The 22,407-nt window shown below is 41.1% G+C and overlaps 1 protein-coding gene across 5 annotated transcripts in view; it reads left to right on the forward strand.

Moving 5' to 3' along the window:
* Positions 1-1,603: 1,603 nt before the first annotated feature.
* The window catches only part of CAB39 (calcium binding protein 39), an 81,076-nt gene continuing 60,272 nt past the window's right edge, over positions 1,604-22,407 (forward strand). For 2 of the 5 annotated variants that reach the window (XM_059703481.1, XM_059703484.1), the window contains exon 1: positions 1,610-1,946. The gene's annotated coding sequence lies outside the window, so the exon portion shown is untranslated. Of the gene's footprint in view, positions 1,947-22,407 lie in introns of all 5 variants that reach the window. The other 3 variants (XM_059703486.1, XM_059703483.1, XM_059703482.1) reach the window with 3 other exon arrangements.

Consider the following 22,407-nt stretch of genomic DNA (forward strand, 5'->3'; position numbering starts at 1 on the left):
TTTCCCTTGGCTTTGCCCTTTATTAACACTCACTCCCTAAACATTATCCCATTGAGTCTTGAGATTTTACTTGCTCTGAGGACTCCCAAAATTCTATCTCCAGCGCAGGCCTCTCCTCTAAACCCCAGATTTCTATATCCATCTCCCTACTTGGGTGTCTCACAGGCAGTTCAAAGTAAATTGCCCCCAAATGTATTCCCGATTTCTTCTCTTCACATCTGCTTGTTCGTCTTCCCCACTTTACCAAATTGTAATTTCCAGATGCTTGATAACATAACAAACAAACAAATCCTTAGAAATAAAATTCTGTCCACTCTACCTTTTAAATGCCTGTAGAACCCAACCACTCTTTACTCCTCCTAGACCCAGCCTGTCTTCTGTCGACTGGATTATTTCAAAAGTTTTCTAATCGGTTTCCCAGCTGAAAGCCTCATGCCCTTCAGACTGGTCTTCACAGCACAACCAGGGTGGTCCTTTTAAAATGTCAGACCACATCCTTTCTTTGCTCAAAACCCTCCAAATAGCTTTCCATCTCATTCAGAGTAAAAACAACAAAGATCTCATTTCAGCCTATATGGTTCCTGTTTTCTGCTCATCTCTGCTCTCTTCCCACCCTCAGGGGTCTCACCTTGCTGGGGTCCATGGCATCCCACCTCAGGGCCTTGGTCCTTGCTGTTCCCTCTGCCTTTCCATGCACATAGGGCATAACATGCTCTTTATTCATGTGGCAGCTACCTGTACAGGAGAGCTATAAATAATAGTACTCTGTACTCTTTCCCTCCCTGGCCTGTGTTACTTTTCTCCATAGCACTGAAAACCATCCAATGTCATATATGTGCTGTTTATTGTTTGTCTCAGGAGCAGGGAATGTTTTGTTTACTGCCCCACCACCTGGAACAGTGTCTGTCACATAGTAGATGCTCAAAACCCGTGTCCAACTACAAAAAAAAAAAAAAAAAAGGCAACAGAAAGAAACAAAAGTAAACGTGTACAACATTTCTAAGTTCCAGACTCCGCTGTCTGGGCTTTGCAATGCCTTTTCCCCTTCATCCTCATAAGCCTATGTTCCTGTATGCTTATACGAGTGTGTGAAAAACCCAGACATAGGGACAGGAAATAACCCATGGAGACTAATGCTGGAGCTGGGGTTTAAATCCAGGCTGTTGAATCCTATTAATCTGGACCATTCTATCACTGTCTACACAGACTCTCTCTCAGAGGACGCTAAAATGAGAGTTACCTGTCCCTCACAAGGATGACAGTTTCAATTTACACAAAGTCAGTTCTTGGTCTTTAGCAGAAATAAAGCTTTGTTAAGAGTTGAGGAAGTGGTTGTGGAAAGTGAGCGTGAGATTCCTCCAGGAACCGTGCTTACACAGAAAAGGGGCCGAGCACCAACATTTAAGTGGCAGATGAAAGAAGAGGAAGTCTCCATTCTCAGCTTCTGCATTTCTCTGCGTCCCCTCCCAACTCAACCTGGCCAGGGACTCCGGCGCCGAGTCCGCCCGGTCGCCAGGGGGCGTCGGAGGCCGAAGGGGGCGTTGCGGCGCCGCCCGACGTCGCGCCCTTGGCGGCTGCGCAGTGCGCACGTCAAAGCCGGGCTCTGTCCGGGAACGGGGAGCGGCGCGGCCTGGGAGAGACCGAGTCTCCGGGAGCCGGGCGAAGGCAAAGGCGCCGCCGGCTCTGCAGCAGCAGCCGCCGCAGCCCAGGCGATCGAGAACAGCAGTGAGGCGGCCGCCGCGGGAGCCCCAGGGCCGCCATCTGCCCGCGCAGCCGCCGCCGCCGCGGGAGCCCGTCATTGGGAGCAGGAGCAGGCGGAAGACAACGGAGGGGCCGAGCGACCGAGCCGTGCCGCGGGGACCGAGCGAGCAGCCCGAGGCGGCGGCGGCCGAGGACGGGGACGGCGACGACGCGGAGGCTGAGAGGGAGCCGCCCGGCCCAACCCCGTGAGTGACCATGGGCCCTGCCCTGCTTGCGGCGCGGACGCCGGCTCGGCTTCCGCCTGCCCTGCCCGGCCCGTCACCGGCCCCGGGGCTGCCTCCATTTTCTCGGGCCGCTGCGGCCCGGCCTCTCGCGGAGCCTTCCCCTCCTGCTCTCGCCGACGCCGCGCCCAGGGGCCTTGCGGCGGGGTCTGGGCACCCGGGCTCTCCCGCCGCCCTTCCGCGGGTCTCTGGCCGGGCAGGCGGCGGCGCGGGGACGTCCCGGCCGGAGTCCGGAGGGCGGGGAAGTGCGGTCCGGGCCAGCTGTCACTCCCATCAAACATGGGCCCCCGGTAAACTTTCTGCTCCCCGGACGCAGATAGTATCGCCGTGCCGTTCCTTTCGGGAAAATGCCTAACTGACTTCTGGTGAGGAATTGTGCGGCCGGAGCGTTCCCGAGTTCGGTTGAACCCGCCCGGGCGCTGACTGCGTGCCGGCGCCCTGGTCGTCGGCTCCGGAGGGATTCAAAGGTGAACCCGGGCCCGCGGTCTCCTCCCGCGAGGAGCTTACGCCCTGGTGTGGGTGATAAGAGCCGGACACAGATAATCCGATACCCGGAAGGCGGCGATCAAAGTCTTGTGAAAGAACTGCAAGGTGCTAGAAAGGCACCCGGGGAAGACGGGACCCGTCAGTCGCTTCCGCCTCGCAGAAATCTGGAAGGCTTCCTGGGCGAGGCTGTGCCTAGGGGAGTCTTCGAGGCCTAATGGGATTTGGGAATGAGGGTTGCAGAATAGACAGCGTGTAGAGAGGAACCGCAAAGCTAGAGGGCAAAGGTAAAAAGGCATTGTGTGGAAATAGTGGGTAATTCATTTGGGTGCCCAGGGCCTTGGTGGGAAGTGGGGGTGTGCTACAGAGGGATTTGGGGACCTGAACCTTGAATGCTGGAGAGGAGCGGTTTGAGTGGCATTCTGCAGGAAACTTAGAGCTCATTTCTCAGTGACTCATGAGCCCGGAAGTGTAAGTTAGGGGGTATTACAGGCGCTCTTGTGAAAGAAAGGGGAGAAGGAGGCCCAGTGAAGAGTTGGCATTCTGTGACTTGAATATGATGCAGTTTGAGATCGATTCTGACAGCTTCCCAGATATTTAAGTAAGTCCACGTCCAGTCTAAGCTAAGTACCTTTTGCAAAAAGCTTCATTAGAGATATCAGGCACTTAAGAAGTAATGGAAAGATGTGTTTAAAATAAACTCATCTCCACCCAAGGTGTTTCTGTTGGTGCAGTTCACTAAAATGCATCAAAACTTCTTGCATTGTGTATTAGGTGTCTGCACTTTGGAATTACTGACCTGAACATAAATTCTTTGAGATGACATTTGTGCAAAGCAATCTAAATTGATTATTTTAAAAATGAAATTGTTGCTAATATTCTGGGATAGAAAGTTGGACATGGAACCTTTTTCATAGAAAGGTAAAATTTATTTATTTTTAGTTCTGAAAATCTTTATAGGAGAGCCAGAAACAAAATTCTCTAGCTTTATTTCGTATATTTAAAAACGTTACTAGCAAGTAATTAGCTGTATTTGAAGTCTAGAATCTATGGAAACAGTTTAGAACCTGTGTTAGTTGTGTAAGCAGGTATTTGTTGTTTGCTTATATGACAAGTCAACGTCAACTTTTTTCAATTAAAAAAAAGTTGTTAAATGCAGGAAATACTGGAAATTTTAAAAAATTTATATAATCTTATCACTTAGATTTGGTTACTGTTAACATTTTTTGCATAAGTCTTTTATGATTATTTTTTCTTTACATAATGAAATAAACTGCATATATGTAACACTTCTAAGCTTTTTTTGCCATTAAATATCTTCATATAAAAATATTTTTACCCAAGTAAGAGAAGTCTTTTTTTAATTGTTTTATTGCTTAAAGTATTACAAAGAGTATTACATATGTCTCCTTTTTTCCCCCGCCCTTAACAATCCCCCGGCCTCTCCTACCCCCCAGTATCTTATGTCCATTGGTTATGCTTGTATGTATGCATACAAGTCCTTCGGTTGATCTCTTACCCCGAGAAGTCTTCTTAAATGTATTCTTTTCTTTCTGACACAGTTGCATTATTTATGTCAGATAAAATGCAGTAGTCATGCATTTTATTTAATAACTGCTATTGTGGACAGAATTTTTTCTCAAGGTTTCTTGTTTGAAGTATATTTACTAACTTCTCTGTATAATTTAGATCCTATTGCTTGTTGAATAAATATTACTTAAGACACATCTTGTCATCAGGTATGGAAAAGATCACACATTTCTGCTATATGAGAGGATGTACTTTTTAAAAAGGCATTATAAAAAGATTACTTTATAGCTAACTAGAGGCCCAGCACACGAAATTCATGCACAGGTAGGATCCCTAGGCCTGGCCGGCAATCAGGGCTGATTGGGGCTTCCTTCATTCCACACCACCCCCTGGTGGTCAGTGCACCTCATAGCAAGTGATCGCACTGCCGGTCTCCCTGTTGAACTCCCGAGGGGACACTTTGCATATTAGCCTTTTATATATATAGATATCTCCCACACAATGTAATGCGCCTCCCATTTCTACACCCCACCCTCACAAGTAGTCTTTATAGGGCCATCCATATAGGCCAGTGGTTCTCAACCTGTGGGTTGCAACCCCTTTGGCGGTCCAACGACCCTTTCACAGGGGTCACCTAAGACCATCCTGCATGTCAGATATTTACATTATGATTCATAACAGTAGCAACATTAAAGTTATGAAGTAGCAATGAAAATCATTTTATGGTTGGGTCACAACATGAGGAACTGTATTTAAAGGGCCAGAAGGTTGAGAACCACTGATATAGGCTAACTACTTTTTTTTTTTTTTTTAATATATTTTATTGATTTTTTACAGAGAGGAAGGGAGAGGGATAGAGAGTTAGAAACATCGATGAGAGAGAAACATCAATCAGCTGTCTCCTGCACACCCTCTACTGGGGATGTGCCCGCAACCAAGGTACATGCCCTTGACTAGAATCGAACCTGGGACCCTTCAGTCCTCAGGCCGACCCTCTATCCACTGAGCCAAATTGGTCAGGGCAAGGCTAACTACTTTTGATCGTGACATTACAAAGGTTCAGGCTAAATGCATTTAGTTTTCTGCTGGCATTTCTATAGTAAATATAGAATTTGTCGTGAAATAATTTGCTGCTGTAACAAAGAGGACTTCTTGTTTTATTTCAGGCACTTCACTTTAGTTCATTATCATTTCAGACTGCAGGTTCTTGTTTAAACCAGTTTTTCCCCATGTGCTCTTTATTCTAAAATGTATTAATGAGGTCTCTGTTTCTGTTTCTAATGACATAAAAAGTGAGCTGCTGAGCTAGATTGTATACATTTTCATAAAGTCAATATAAAAGAATAGCTGAGAAAGTCCAGCTTAAAAATGGGGTTTAGTTTTATAATTTGGTTTTATTTGAATCTTTATTTGTATATTGCCAACGTGTATGCCACAGGCATCCTTTATTACTTTTGAATATTAACTAAAGTCTTTTCTTTTGATCATCTTTTGTAGGTTATATATTTCTGTTATTGCGCCCTACTTCCCCAAGAGCTTTTTTCCCAAGAGGAGTTGATCACTGATCATTCAGGTTCACCATCTGCCATAAAAATATAGATTCAAATCCAAATTGTCCCCTACATGACATCCACAGCACACAAAAATAAAACTCAATATAGGGTAGAATTTCATTTCAGGTAATGTGTTCTGGTTACATTTCTGGTGGTGTTTTTATTTTTAAAATCTATTTTTCTCTTTTCCATGGCTCCTTTTAATTAGGAGTTTGATTTTATGAATGTTGTCTTGTGTTATAGAAATAGGAGTGTCATAGATGGATTAGTATGGATAATGGCAAAATGTTGGTAAAATTTTGGTATGTTATGAAATTGTGGGAAAAACGGTCAGATATCTGACCCTCTAGCTTGGATTACTTGTCACTTGTTTTGTTGTTCAATTATTGAGGTGTAAAGATCTTGTGTTTGTGTGGATGCATATCAAGCCAAGTAGCCTAAAAATTGCATAATAATTTAGTCATCAGTCTATATTTTGGTTTTTATTGGAGAGAAGATTGGTATTGGATCCATCTCGAATTTAAGAAGGAATTGAGCTGTATGAGAGTTCTTTGAGTGTCTCACCACTCTAATGCCTTTCCAACTGGACCCTAATCATTATTTTTATCAGTCCATATAGTATGGGGTGGGTAAGTGAGGCAAATATCTCTACCACCAGCATTTGTAAAGTATACCAGTCTGGGAGGAAATCCTGTGTAATAAAAGGCTAATATGCAAATTGTCCCCTTGACCAGGAGTTCAACCAGGAGTTTGATCAGGGGGCAGGCCCGTCCGATCAACTGCCCATGGCCCCTGCTTCCACCATCCCCGCCTCCGATCAGATCCCCCCACCCTGATCAGGGGCGGTGCTAGCCGGCAAACCTCCCACGTCCCCTCCCCCAGGCCTGCCCGTCCCGATTGGCCCTGATCCGGGCAGGCTGGCTGGACCCCACCTGTGCACGAATTCGTGCACCAGGCCTCTAGTAAATAAATGTTCTGTTTGTTTCTCAGGCCTTCCAAGTTTGTGAAACAAGTTATTGAAGGACTGAGTAACATATAATGGTGATGAAATTAAGGTTAACAGCTTGTTGCCATCAGCATTTTGTTTTAGAGTGTGCATATGTGTGCATCGTCCTCCAGTGTGTTATTTCTACCTCACTGAGCTTCCTGGCCCCACTGTGCTTTTAACTTTCTCTAGAGATAGAAGAGGTCTGATGAAGGCAGAATTGTGGTTTGTTAGTAACTGGTGGTAAGCTGGCAGAGGAGGGAGGAATGATATGCAGAGAATTGTAAGAGGTCAGTCAGGTGTGAAGTGGCCTCAAAGGAAAGAGGTAAATCCTCCCCTAGCCATTTATGTTGGCAGTGTCTAGCACATACCAGTTTGCATAATCCTTAATAGATAGTGTCTAACTTGAGATTGTGTTTGTGTTTGCCTGTTTATATGCACACATGCATTTTCATATGCATAGTTACAAAGATGAGGAAATCTAGTTAACCAAAGGTTAGTGGCTGATTGGTTTTATGGTAGTTATTCCTTGGGAGCATTATCCAGCAGATAACTTGTTGATGACCAAGAAAATAATGCCAAAACATCACAACACTTTGATTCTTTTGATAAAATGTTCATTGGAGAAGCAACATATACATTTTGTAGCTTTATCTTAATTAAGTGGCTACTTTATAACTTTTTCTCCTGGTTGATGAATTGTAGCTTGCTCTTTTACAGAGTGCTATTAACACGTTAGTCACTGTTCTTTACCTCTACAGATTATGTATCAGCTGTATTCAGGCACAAGGAAGGAATAGCATGAACAGATTTTTGTTTAGATGTCTCTAGTGAAGACTTACTCTGCAATTTACAGAATTCTGAGACTCAGTGGTTAAAAAGCACAGATGCAGCCAGACCCCCTAGATCAGTGGTCGACAAATTCATTAGTCAACAGAGCCAAATATCAACAGTACAACGACTGAAATTTCTTTTGAGAGCCACATTTTTTAAACTTAAACTATATAGGTAGGTACTCCTAAGGCTTAGGAAGAGCCACCATCAAGGGGCCAAAGAGCCGCATGTGGCTCGTGAGCCACAGTTTGCCGACCATGGCCCTAGATGGTTGAACCCTCAACCTGCTTTGGGCTCTGTCACTTTAGGCACGTTCCTTCACATATCTGCAAAGATTATAGGGGGCTTAAATGAGTTACTACATCTAATGTGCTTATAACAGGGCCAGGCACATACCAAATGGACAAGTTCTGTGATGGTGCTGATGCTACACTGTTCAGATGGAAGAAACGTGAGAACTTTAGAAAACCTCTAGTCAGAATGTTTTTTTCTGTAGTTGAGAACACTGAGGCCCACTGTAACTCGAGCACTGTGTGTCTTTGAGCTGTAACGGGTGCTTTCTGTGAAGTGGAGTCACTTGCTTAGGGTCATGCAGCTTATTAGCCACAGGACTGAACTAGATAAGCCTGGTTCTCCTTATTCTTTATCCAGTTGGCTTGAAAGAAATTGCTTTATACTTTATGCAGTAATGTCTTCTTTCAATTTTTTCACTAACATTTACAAAGATTATATTCACATCCTAAATGTTCTTTGTTTCATAAATCTTGTTTTAAGGTGTTGAATATACTAACATCTATCATTATGATTGTAGCTGGAAAGTGGTTGTAGGGGTGGTTGTATGAAGTTAAAAGTTGAAATAGTCAAGGGAGATGGACAAAAATAGATTGAGGGAGAAAATTACCATTTCAGTACCATTAATTTTAGGGCAAACCTGAGGTTGGTAGTCTTGTCTCCCAGGATCATTATAGATGGGAAATGAAACTGAGGACTTGTTCAGGGTCACACAGACATGGCAACAGTTGAGCTAGGATTTGAACCCAGATTTGCCTCGCTCCAAAACGTGTTTTATTTTCCTCCATATGTTCTTGGTTTCTTGTTGATAATTTTTTATTTAGTACTTTAGAGTGAAGGTTTGTAAATACAGCCTAATGATGATTTTAATAGGTTTCTAGTCAGTAACCACATGTCATAATACAAAATAAGATGGTTTATTCTAAGTGCTCTAGTTGTATAGAGTCATAATTTGACTAGTGGTTTATAGTTTTAGTTAGTTCAGTAGTGTTTATTTTCCATGTGAGTCTTGTAGAGAAGATGGGAGGCCTTGAGCTACAGAGGGAAATGCAGAAGCCTGGGAATTGGAAGATCTGGCCTGGGTCCTGACTCAATGACTAATCATGTCACTCTGGGCAAGTCACTCCACCTTTCTGGGCATCATCAGCCATCCCGTTATTCTACTAGGGCAGTGGTTCTCAACCTTCCTAATGCCGCGACCCTTTAATACAGTTCCTCATGTTGTGGTGACCCCCAACCATAAGATTATTTTCGTTGCTACTTCATAACTGTAATTTTGCTACTGTTATGAATCGTAATGTAAATATCTGATATGCAGGATGTATTTTCATTGTTACAAGTTGAACATAATTAAAGCATAGTGATTAATCACAAAACAATATGTAATTATATATGTCTTTTCCGATGGTCTTAGGCGACCCCTGTGAAAGGGTGGTTTGACCCCCAAAGGGGTCACAACCCACAGGTTGAGAACCGCTGTACTAGGGGAACCAGATTGAAAACCCTTCAAGTCTCTTGCTCTTATTTTCAGTGATCCTATGTGTAGGCTTTCTGACTGCCTTTCTTTCCTGTACTAAGTACTGTTCCTTTTTGTCTGTGGTCTTGAAATCAGTTTCTTTATGAGAACTTTCTGGCACATAACCATACTTGAACATTTTTTTCTCCTGGTTGGTCAGGTGCCTGGTGTTATGTACCACAGTAGGGTAGTTCTCTGCTTCAGGGAATGTAATACCAAAATGTGTATCTTTAAATTTTTTACACTACTTATGAATAAATGGTTAACAGCTAAATGTTACATAGTTGTAAAGTACAAGCTTTTAGTAAGTTAACGATTAACAAAATCCTCAAGCCTCACATCAAGTTTTACTGTCAACTTTTAAGTACCATAAGCTATGAAGTTCTGTGAGTTCTTTGTTTTGAGGAAAGGGAAAACTTTAACCAAGGCAATGGAAATGGAAAAGAAAGGACCAAAAAGGTAGAATTGAATTTGAGGATGTGAAAAACATGCATAAGATAGTATGCATGGCTATAATTGTTACTAAGCTTCTATCTACATAAAGGTGGTATGCTAACCTTGATCATAGGATTATTTCTAGCCCAGGGTTCTATCAGTGATAAGAGATGATGGTGATGTTCACCACCCCTGAGCATTCACAACTCCTCAAACATATATTATGGATTAATTTGTTCCACAAGCAGTTTTTATTGCCCATTAAGCTGGGTTCTGTCCTATATGCCTGTCCCAAAGGGCTCCTAGTCTAGGTAAACAACCGTTCCCTTCTTTGATGGCATGTTATCGGCCAGTTCATTTACTTGTGGATTCCCCAGCAGGGAGAGAGAAACTCAGGTCACTAACATGATCTTTGCAGATACTTAGTCTCTCTGTTTACAGTGTGGTTTTTTTTCTCTGTTCAGCCTTTGTTCCAGTGTGAGTTACAAGTTTTTCCTCTGTATGTAAGTTTCATCTCAGTAGGCTTCCTATGTATGTAAATTTTGTACAGTAGATTATAATTTATTTGAATTGCAGGTTTCTTTTTACCTTTCTTCATATCTTTTCTCTAGTCTTCTTCCATTTCATGTTTTCAAAGTATAATACATTGTTTCTGTACATATTTACTAAATGATACAACTCTGTATGTTCTGATAAAACTGCTCAGCAGAGATTAAATACTTAACCAAATTACAATTTTCTGTTAATTTTATTTATCTCTGCTATATTTGTGCTTATTTGCTATAATAGCTGTAGCTTATAAAGACCCTTTCCCTGATAAGTTTACATAAAGCACTGTTTTCCACATTGTGTTTTGCAGAATACTAGTCTTATGAGAGATTAGGAGCTGTTGGTGGGAGAGGTTACAGAATGAAATATCTGTTTAGGAAAACACTGAGTTAAAAGCAGTTAATCAGATTTAAAATTTGAGGTAGTTGTGTAATTTTTCTGTAGAGCTTGTCAGGGTATTTATTTGTTTATTCATTTTTTCACAGTGTAAAAAGTTTATTTAGCCTTTAAGAGAGAAAGTCACAGAGGCTGAAGAAGTGAGCCAGCTGGGCTGCATGAACTCACAAAACAAGTTACAGAGGCAAAAGAAGGTCTCTGGGAGCTTAGGAGAAAGAAAGCAAAGGATACGTGCCTAAGGAAAGAAGTGGGGGAAGGTGTGGGCATACTTGAGAGAAAGCGTGCCAGGGTTTTTAATGTGCATTGTGACTGTCTAGGAAGGAAATATTGTGTACAGTATTTCCCAATTTGCCAAGATTATTTGGTCACAAGAATACCCCCTCCTCTAGAAAATACACTCAAAACATCTTGAAGGAAGGTTCTGTTGCAAAACAATTTGGAAACCCCCTTATTTACATACTTACTAATATGTAATTCAAAGCACTTTTTAAAAAAAACTTTTTAAAAGATATGTTGATTTGAGGAAGAGAGAGGTAAGGTGAGAAAGAGAAACATTGATTTGTGTTTTCACTTATTTATGCATTCATTGGTTGCTTCTTGTATGTGCCCTGACCAGGGATAAAACCTGCAACCTTGGTATATTGGGATGATGCTCTAACCATTGAGTACCCGGCCAGGGTTCAAGTAATTTACTTTGTGATTAGAATGATTACTTCTATCAGGTCTGGAATCCAACTAAGGTTGGAATAATTTATTTTCAGTTTAGAATGAACATCTTAAATGAGTGGCTTTTCAATCCTTTATTTTATTTTTTTAATTTCAACCCACACTAAGAAATTACATTTTGCTCAGTGACCCAGCATATACGTTAGCACACTGTCCAAACTGGAAAAGAAGTTTCATGAAACAATACCTAGACCTTACTATACTATAGTGAGTGAGAAAACTAAAGCTCAGCCTAAAGATAAGAGGAAAACTCTAACCTTAGAATTCCTGGATATTGTTTCTGGTTGTGTTTTCTTGGCCCGTTGTGAAAAGCCAGTTTTGCGTTGAGTAGAGCCTATACATAAAGTAGTTGTGAGGATTCAGTAAAAAATGCTTTGCACAATGTGTCTGATATGCTAAGTGCCCAATACATTTTAGCTTTTATGATAACTGAAGCCCTAGAGCTCTTTCTGCTGCAACATACACACACTTTCAAAAGTATTTTAAGACTTTGAAAGTGTTGAAGCAGCCTTCAAGTGAACTTGGACTCTGATATGTAGCTGGATGTATCATTGGTTGTGATCTTAGTTGCTGAGCTTTATGCTGTATTCTTGTATGTAATTTATTCTTTTTTTTTTTAACAGCACCTTAAATTTAGAAGAATTGTCATAGCATGTATTTAAATACTAATACGTACGTATCTACACCAGTAATTAAATTAGCATGCTTATAATGGTTCTCAACCTTGGCTGCACATTAGAATCACCTGGGAATCTTTTTAAAATCCTGATTTCTGGGCCTCATCCTCCGGAAATTCTGTTTCTTTGTTATGGGATGGGGCCACAACATTAGTAATAAAGAAACAGAATTTCTGGAGGATGGGGCCCAGAAATCAGGATTTTAAAAAGATTCCCAAGTGATTCTAATGTGCAGCCAAGGTTGAGAGCCACTGATTTAGAACAAGGTAAAAATTGCTATTCCATGTTTTATCCCTATTTCTGCAGTTTTTTAATTCCCACACTGTCAGTATCTTACATTTCTATTGGTTTAATTTTGTAGAAAAGAGACAGTTAGAGGAAATTAACAATGGTGGGAGCCAAATCCAGTTTGTAGACTATTCCCTGTTGTCCTGAACATAATTGGCTACCTCATACACTTATGTCACCTACTGATGTATTTTGTATTGTTTAGCCTTGGTTAAATGTTTTTCTATTTGCTTCTTTTATTGCCCATTTGTCCTCATTATGTCCTGAAGTTGCTGAAATGAGAGGTTCCAGTCAGCATCACTGAGGCATGCCAATTCAGTATGAAAGTAGCATAAAGATTCTCTACTTGTGTAAACAAAAGGAATGAAGTAAAAAGGATAAATACAGGGGTGGGCAAAAGTTGATTGTGAAACACAGAGTTTATTCTTGTATTATTATTTATTAACTAGGAGCCCAGTGCACGAACTCGTGCACCTTGAAAGGAACTGTGGGCCGCGAGCCTGCAGTGGGCACAGGGGCAGGTCTCAGCCCATCCTCCGTGCCCCTGCCTGGCCCCTCCTGCCACGGCCCTAGTCCCCTGTCTGCTGGCAGCTCTGCTCCCACGTGCTGACGGCGCCGGCCCCACTCGCACTCACTGACAGCGCGGAGCGATTGGGACCAGCACCAGCAGCGGGTATGAGCAGCGGCTGCTGCCCCGATAGCCCCTCGAGAGCAGGGGAAGGTGGAGAAGCCCTCAGGGGCCATCAGGGCTGGCAGCAGATGCGAGCGCTGGGTAGGACCACAGCATGTAGAAGCAAAGAATTTTCAGTATCCACCAGAGGCTCACCCCAATGACAGCAACTGGCACCTCGCCTTGGTCTGGTGCCCCTGCTCACCTGCTCCACCTTCCCACCGCGGGCAATGCCCGCCATGTTCCGCGCACATCCCCTGGTGGTCAGCGCACATCACTGCAACCAGTTGTTCAGTTATTCTGCTGTTTGGTCTATTTGCATATGAGCCTTTTATTTTATAGGACTAGAGTCCCAGTGAATGAATTTGTGCACAGGTGAGGGCTGGGCTGGTGGGGGGAGGGGCCACAGGCAGTTGGCTGGCCAGCCCTGCCCCCTAGTCGAATTCCTGGTCAAACTCCCAATGAGGGGACAATTTGAATATTTGGCTTTTATTATATAGGATTATTTTATTATTATTATTGTTATTATTAACCTACTTTTTCCCACCTTTGGAGTTGCTCACATAGCACATATAGGTTACCTGCTGGTATAAAGTTTAAGACCTCCCTATATATTTACCTCATTTAATCCTATAGTAACCCTATTTTCACCCCGATATTTTCAAGTGAGTAAATGGAAAAAAAGAAGCCAAATACTTGGTCTGAAGTCATACACCTACAAAGGGGCCTGAGATTTAAAACCTTGGTCCCAACCCTAACCGGTTTGGCTCAGTGGATAAAGCATCGGCCTGCGGACTGAGGGGTCCCAGGTTCGATTCCGGTTAAGGGCATGTACCTTGATTGCGGGCACATCCCCAGTAGGGGGCGTGCAGGAGGCGGCTGATCGATGTTTCTCTCAATGATGTTTCTAACTCTCTATCCCTCTCCCTTCCTCTCTGTAAAAAATGAATAAAATATATTTTTAAAAAGTAAAAAAATAATAATAAATAAATAAAACCTTGGTCCCAGAGTGTACACTTGTAACCCACCATACTCTGTTGCCTCTCCCACATGGTACTAGAATATAGAACAGCCGTGGGCAAACTACAGCCCGCAGGCCGAATCCGGCCCACTTGAAATGAATAAAACTAAAAAAAAAAAAAGACCGTACCCTTTTATGTAATGATGTTTACTTTGAATTTATATTAGTTCACACAAACACTCCATCCATGCTTTTGTTCCGGCCCTCCAGTCCAGTTTAAGAACCCATTGTGGCCCTCGAGTCAAAAAGTTTGCCCATCCCTGATATAGAATCATCCTGGAACATAGGAAATTTCTGTTATAGAAACAGATTAGGTCCAGTCTTCTGGTCAGAATGTATGATTTCTAGGAATCAGAGAACTGAGTTACTATCATTGGTCTTTGAGGAGGTATGAAGAGAGGGAGCTGTGTAGGAAGATTAAAGAAACTAATGTACTGTTTTTCAAAGAAGGGGAAGGGTGAAATCTATAAACTTATAGAGACTGAACTTGATGATGATTACTGGACAAATCCCAGAAGGAAGGCCTTAAAGTTTTGGTTACTGGAAGCTACCATCCATTACTATTTTCTTTCCTCATAGGTTTCTGTTAAATGTCTTGGATAAGGGTTTAGACAGGATATGGATATCTGTAAGGATTCATAGTTTCATTCATATTTGAGATCTGAAAAATGTTAAATTGTATAATTTTAAGTTGAAATATCTAGGATTTTAAAAGTCATTTTGATATTTTTATAAGGTAATTTTACTTAAATTCATTGTATTAGAATATAGCTATGCAAGAGACTTTTCCTAAGCTGTATATGGCAACATTAGTCGCAGTCACCCACATTCCTATGCCTTGCCTTCTCAAGTAGGCAAGAAGGAACTAGAACTAGTAACATTTTCCTGTATGTGCACACAGTGAAGTAAGTACTTCCTAGTTTTATATGTTAAAAAATCATGCATCCCTGTTCTTTAAGATTGATTATAACCCATTTATTTACTCAAGAGCTAGTCTTACTCTTGTTCCTGAAGACCCCATAGTGAATTAATGGGAAGAAGGTTAAACAATAGGAGAGTGCATTCCTTCCTCACAGAAGCTAAAAACTTAATAGAAGAGGGGTGAAGATGGAGAACGTTAGCTTTTTCTTTTTTATCTTATAACCCCCCCCCCCCCCCCCTTTAATGTGCATGAGTTTATTTGAGCCAAACTGACAACATAGGCCTGGGAACAAGATCTGAAATGCTCCTCGAAAGTTTCCCCATTTTAAAAATTAAATGCAGTAAAAGGAAAACAGAGGAATGAGTGTGCTTAGTATAGGATATTCTATACAAGTAACTTGGAAAATTTCCCAAGTTAAATTATTGCCCGTAGGTATTTGGAAAGGGCAAACTATCTTTTACAGAGGCTTTTATTATTGGGAGGAGGAAGAAATAAGAAATAGGGAGGAGAAACAAGTCATAGGAGTACATCTGGAAGGGAGTGACCAGAAAAGACACTGGGTCTAAAGCAGGGGTGGGCAAACTTTTTGACTCGAGGGCCACAATGGGTTCTTAAACTGGACCGGAGGCCGGAACAAAAGCATGGATGGAGTGTTTGTGTGAACTAATATAAATTCAAAGTAAACATCATTACATAAAAGGGTACGGTCTTTTTTTTTTTTTTTAGTTTTATTCATTTCAAACGGGCCGGATCCGGCCCGCGGGCCGTAGTTTGCCCACGGCTGCACTGTGTATGTTGCAGACAACTTTGAAAGATCTAAGGATATAGGCCCTGACTGGGTAGCTCAGTTGGGTAGAGTATCATTCGATATGCCAAGGATGCTGGTTTGATCCCATTCAGGACACATACAAGAATCAACCAAAGAGTACATTAATAAGTGGAACAACAAATTAATATACCCCCTTCCCCTCTCTCTCTAAAAAATCAATTTTTAAAAAAATCTTAAAAAGAAAGGTGCAAGTGGAGAACTGGTTGCTTTTCAAAATTGTCTTAAGTTGAGCACTTGAATAGATTGTCAATCATGGAATATATTAAATATATATTAAAGGCCATGGCCTCCCATCCAAAAAAGAAAGGGGTACTCCAGACCTAGACTATAAAGAAATTAGTTCTTTTTTATATTTGGGGGTGGAGGGGGGTATCATAAACCATCTGATTTATTCTAGATTATAGAAAAAAGATACCAAATTCATATTTTAAAACTACCATAAACTTTTAAAAACCTAAAAAATATAAGAAAGGCAACCTGATAAGACATTACAAAGGAAGAAAACTCTGATCCAATTTACATATGGAAATAGCCATGAAAATCCAAAGTAAAACACCAGCAAGTTTAAATAGGAAATTCTTTTAGTTAAAGGGAACAAATAACAGGCAGCACTTGGTATTTACTGTGTGCCAGGCATTGCCCTAGTATTATTATCTCTGTTAATTCTCACAACCACCTAAGAAAGAGGTTGTTATTACCCTCATTTTACAGATGAAGACAGGCCAAAAAGGTAAATAATCTGCCCAAGGTTAAACTGATGGTTAGTCACAGAGCCTTGGCTGTGAACCCTTATTGTACGGCATCACTATATATTGAAGACTCGTGCCACTTCATCCCAATATGTGCCAAGATAATGATGTTAATTCAGCAGTTCGTCTCGATTCTGAACTCTATAAAAGTTGTAGAAGATAAAAGAATATCTGCCTTAAACCAACAGCAAATAACCTACTAATGGGAAAATTGACAGAATTCCCCTTGGAATCAGAAAATGAAATAAGAATGCCCAATAACACTTCTGATGTTTGGTATTACCATGGGCAATTCAAGAATATTGGGGGGGGGGGGGAATGGTGGAAAATAGCAGTGCTTGCAAAACCAATAAAATCAATTGGAAAACTAAAAAAATAGGAGTTCAGTAAAATAGCTGTATACCACATAAAGATATTTTAAATTTGGTAGCATTTTTCTTGCTAGAAATATCCAATTATAAAAATGTTGGGAGAAAAATAACATTAAAGGGACAAAATGTGAAATGCCTCAGGTGGGGGGCATCTATATGAAATGTTTGAGATCTCTATGAAGAAAATTGTAAACATAATTGAGTAAAGAAAGACTTAAGAATAGAGGGTTACCATATTCTTGAATATGAAGCTAGGCAAGAAAATTTTCCAAGTTAAATTATTGGTCAGAAAGTATAGTCCGATTTTTTAAAAGTCAATTTAGGGAGCTCACTAAATGGTATATATGCACCTACTACATGAGCGAAATCACACATCAGTGGGGAAGAAGAAAGTATTTGTTTTTTAATTGAGGTAACATCCTATATAATAAAAGGTTAATATGCAAATTATCCCCTCAACCCAGAGTTTGACCTGGAGTTCGACAGGGAGTTCAACCTGGGGGCGGGGCTGGCCGGTCAACCACCCACAGCCCCTCCCTCTGGTGGCCCCGCCCCTGATCAACCCCCTCACCCCAATCAGGGCCGCCAGCCAACTACCCTAGCCCCTCCCCCCGGCCAGCCCCGCCCTGGTTGCCCCCCCTCGCCCTGATCAGGGGCAGGGCCGGCCAGACCCCACCGGTGCACGAATTCGTGCACTAGGCCTCTGTTTAGTTTATAACATTATATTAGTTTCAGCAGACGTGCATTATAATTGAACATCTGCATATACTACATTGTGCTCACCGCCAAAAGTCAAATTTCCATTTGTCATCATACAGTTGATCGCCTTTACCCATTTCACCCTCCCTTCACCCTCTTCTCCTCTGTTGTCTGCCTCTAAGAGTTTGTTTTATGTTTTGTTGTTTGTTTTCTCTAATTCCACATGAGTGAAATCATATGGTATTTGTTTTGTTCTGTCTGACTTCTTTCACGTAGCCTAATACCCTCAAGGTCTATGCATGCTGTTTCAAATGGCAGGATTTCATATTTTCTATCACTGAGTAGATTCTGTTGTATAATCTATATATATAAAAGGCTAATATGCAAAGTGTCCCCATGGGAGTTTGACCAGGAGTCCAGGAGTTCTATTGCTCGCTGTGACGTGTGCTGACCACCAGGGGGCGGTGCGGAACGAAGGAAGGCCCCATCTGGCAACCAGGGAAGGGGGACGCCAGAAGGCCCCAATTGGCCCTGATTCCCAGCCAGGCCTAGGGACCCTACCCGTTCACAGATTTCATGCACCAGGCCTCTAGTATAACATGTTCTTTATTTATCTGTAAGTGGACATTTAGGTTGTTTTCATGTCTTGGCTGTTGTGAATAATGCTGCAGTGAACATAGGTGTGCAGTTATCTTTTTGAATTAGTGATTTTGTATTCTTTGGATAAATACCCAGAAGTAGAATAACTGGGTCATAATTTTTGAGAAATCTCTACTTTTTTCCATAGTGGCTGCACTAACTTACTTTTCCATCAACAGTGTATGAGGGTACCCTTTTTCTCCCCATCCTCTCCAGGACTTGATAGCCATTCTCATTGCGGTTTTGATGCGCATCTATTTCCCTAATAATTAGTGATGTTGGGCATCTTTTCAGGTGCCTTTTCACCATCTGTATGTCTTCTGTGGAAGGAGGAAGGATTATTTAGCCAGACATCTATAGGCAATTGGTTATTTTTTGGGAAAATCAATTTTTATAATTAAGCTACCCTTTATGTAAAGAAATCTGTTGCAAGAATGAGTTTTTAAAAACAAAGTCGAAATAAGAAATTTATATGAATATTTTTCAGACCTTTGGATAAGGAAGCAAGTGACTGAAAGGGAAAAAAAACTAAAATAAATCTATGAAAAACTTTACATGATGATAGACAAAGGGTTAATATTTACCTCAGAATAGTAACAGCTCACACAAACTGATAACTGTTATGTTGTTTGTTTGTTATATTTTAAATGCCACCCTGGGCATATTATGCATGTTAGAATGTTAACAGTATTCCTATCATTTTATAAATAATTGAGACACAGAAGGTAAATGTTTTACCCAAGGGTTTTGGCACACACCTGAACTAAACAGCAGAACTGGAATTCAAACATGGGTCTGATGAGTGGTTATGCTCTTAACCCATAAAGCATTCTGTTTTTCAAACAAATTGAAGGCTAAACACTGGACAAGTGGGCAATCTGATAGTGGCCAAATAAAAGAAATGCAGACAAGGAGAGATTCCAAATGTAAACACCTTATTTTCACCTGAATTTACTCTTCCTCCACTCATATGTAGCTTCTCAGGAACTATTGAAGAAAGAGAAGCTGGGAAGTTCTAATTTTTGAGTAGTTGTTATTGGATGCCATGTAACTCAGAAAGGACTGTTTAGGGAGATGATATACCAGAATTTGACTAGCCAGAACAAAGAAGACAGCAAGATCAATTCCAAGACTGTGTACATGAGGTAAAAAAACAAACCATCCACTTAGTAGCATAATTTTTCCAGGAATTGGAACCCTCTGGATTCTTTGTAATGCAGGTTCTGGTCCTTAGTACACTTGTCTCTTCAGTTCTCTGTAGAGTGTAAAAGTTAAGGTATCTTACTTAGTACAAGAAATGAAGGATAGCCCAGCTGGTGTGACTCAGAGATTGAACATCAACCCAGGAACCAAGAGGTTGCTGGTTCAATTCCCCGTCAGGGCACATGCCCAGATTGTGGATTCAATCCCCAGTGGGGGCATGCAGGAGGCAGCCAATTGATGATGTTTCTCTCGATTTTTCCATCTCTCTATCCGTCTCCCTCTCTCTTTAAATAAAATAAAATAACAATAATAAAATAATAATAATAATATAAGACTGGAGTGCAATTAAGCCATTACTTTTCTGATGCTCTAAGCTTATTCATATCACTGAACTTTTTGTTAAAATTGATACCAGAGAAGTCCAATTAACCACTCTACTTTAATAATTAGCTGAGCTGGTAGGTAGCACTATAATATTTGCCTTTGAAAACTGAAGAGTTTAACCAGGACTTCATTTTTGTTGTTGTTAATCTTCACCCGAGGATATTTTTTCCATTGCTTTTTAAAGAGAGTGGAAGGAGAGGAGAGAGACAGAGTGAAACATTGATGTGAGAGAGACTCACCAATTGGTTGCCTCCCACACTCGTCCTGAACAGAGCCAGGGATCCAGCCTGCAACCAAGATATGTGCCCTTGACCGGAATGAAACCCACAACCCTTCAGTGCAAGGGTTGATGCTCTCATTGCTGAGCCAAACCAGGTAGGACTAGGACTTCATTTTAAATCTAGTTGTATAAATTGACTTGAAGGTTAGGTCAGTGTTTTCCTCAGAAAATAACTTTGTTTAACCTGCAGACATATTTAATGGACAGTGTATTATATCATAAAGTATAGTTTTTAATTAAAAAGTTGTTAAATTTCTGACATAGAAGCCCAAATAAAAAATAAAAACTGATAGAAGTGAGGTACATGGGCTGGATCGAAGCTGGATGCGCACCTGCTCTGGACCTTATAGGAAGGCTTAAAAGCCACGGTCTGATTGATGGCTAATTTCATTTTAGTTTGAGAAAATTTCAAAGCCTGGATCACCAATCTCCTACTTTTAAGGAACAAGCTCAATCTATGCACTCCACTATCCCTAAGAACACCTATAGAAAACAGAATTTTAATCAGCATTAATTTCTTGTTTGAACTAAGATTTTGACAGGATGTTAGTAATATGGTTATCAATAACCTCAACATTAGGAGATCAAGTTAAAAACCAAGAAGGTAGATTTTTGAGGCCTGCACAGAAATGGTAATGTCTATTTGTGTTTTGTTTTTGATTTGTGTGTGTGTTTTAATTTATCTTTATTGTTGAAAGTTTTACAGTTGTCTGCTTTGTTTTTTGTTGTTCTTTTCCCCATTGACCGCCTCCTCCCTGTACCCACCCCTCCCAAGCCTTTGCCCTGGTTAATCTCTCCCTTCCCCAACCCCCCAACTCCACCTTCCCTCTGAAATTCATCAGTCTGTTCATGGTTCCGTGTCTCTGGATCTGTTTTATTCATCAGTTTATTTTGTTCATTAGATTCCACATATGAGTGAGATCATGTGATACTTATCTTTCTCTGACTAGTTTATTTCACTTAGCATAATAATCTCCAGGTCCATCTGTGCTGTTGCAAATGGTAAGAGTTCCTTCTTTTTTACTGTAATTAAAAAAATAATTTCACAGATCTAGAATAAACACGCCAAAAACTTATATGGAATCAAAAAAGACCCCAAATAACCGCCACAGTCTTCAGAAAGAACAAAGTTGGAAAAATCACAATACCAGATATCATGTTATATTACAAAGCCACCGTAATCAAAACAGCCTGGTCCTGGCACAAGAACAGACATATAGATCAATGGAACGGAACAGAGACCCCAGAAATCGGCCCAAACCATTACACTCAATTTTTAACAAGGAGGCAAGCACATACAGTGGAGTAAAGACAGTCTCTTCAACAAATGGTGGTGTTGAAACTGGACAGGTACATGCAAAAAAAACTAGACCACCAACCTATACCATACACAAGAATAAACTCAAAATGGATAAAAGACCTAAATGTAAGTTGTGAGACCATAAAAATCTTAGAAGAACCCAGAGGCAGAAAAATCTCAGACATCTCTCATAGCGATATGTTTACCGATACATCTCCTAGGGCCGTGGTCAGCAAACTGCAGCTCGCAAGCCACATGCGGCTCTTTGGCCCCTTGAGTGTGGCTCTTCCTAAGCCTTAGGAGTACCCTAATTAAGTTAATAACAATGTACCTACCTATATAGTTTAAGTTTAAAAAATTTGTCTCTCAAAAGAAATTTCAGTCGTTGTACTGTTGATATTTGGCTCTGTTGACTAATGAGTTTGCCAACCACTGTAGGGCAAAGGAAACGAAGGAGAAAACAAACAAATGGGACTACATTAAAATAAAAAGCTTCTGCACAGCTAAAGAAATCATCAACAAAGTGAAAAGAGAGCCCACTGCATGGGAGAATATATTTGCCAATGATACATCCGATAAGCAGTTAATTTCCAAAATATATAAGAAACTCATACAACTTAACAAAAGGAAGAGGGACAATCCAATTTAAAAAATGGGCAAATGACCTAAATAGACACTTCTCCAAAATGGACATACAAAAGGCCAAGAGACATGAACAAATGCTCAAAGTCACTGATTATCTGAGAGATGCAAATTAAAACAACAATGTGGTATCACCTCACACCTGTCAGAATAGCTATCATCAACAAACAAGTGTTGGGGAGGATGTGGGGAAAAGGGGACCCTAATGCACTGCTGGTGGGGATGCAGACTCGTGCAGCCACTGTGGAAAACAGTATGGAGTTTCCTCAAAAAATTAAAAATGGAACTCCCATTTGACCCAGTCATCCTACTTCTAGGAATCTATAATAATAAAAGCATAATATGCTAAGTAGATGGGGCATCCTTCCGATGTCCTTCTGTGATGAAGCCAGGCCTGTAGCATAGGATCGAGGCAGCCGCCTCGCCTGTGACAGAGGGATTGAGGCAGCCGCA

Source organism: Myotis daubentonii, chromosome 7 (genome assembly GCF_963259705.1).
Source record: "Myotis daubentonii chromosome 7, mMyoDau2.1, whole genome shotgun sequence".
Lineage (NCBI taxonomy): Eukaryota > Metazoa > Chordata > Mammalia > Chiroptera > Vespertilionidae > Myotis > Myotis daubentonii.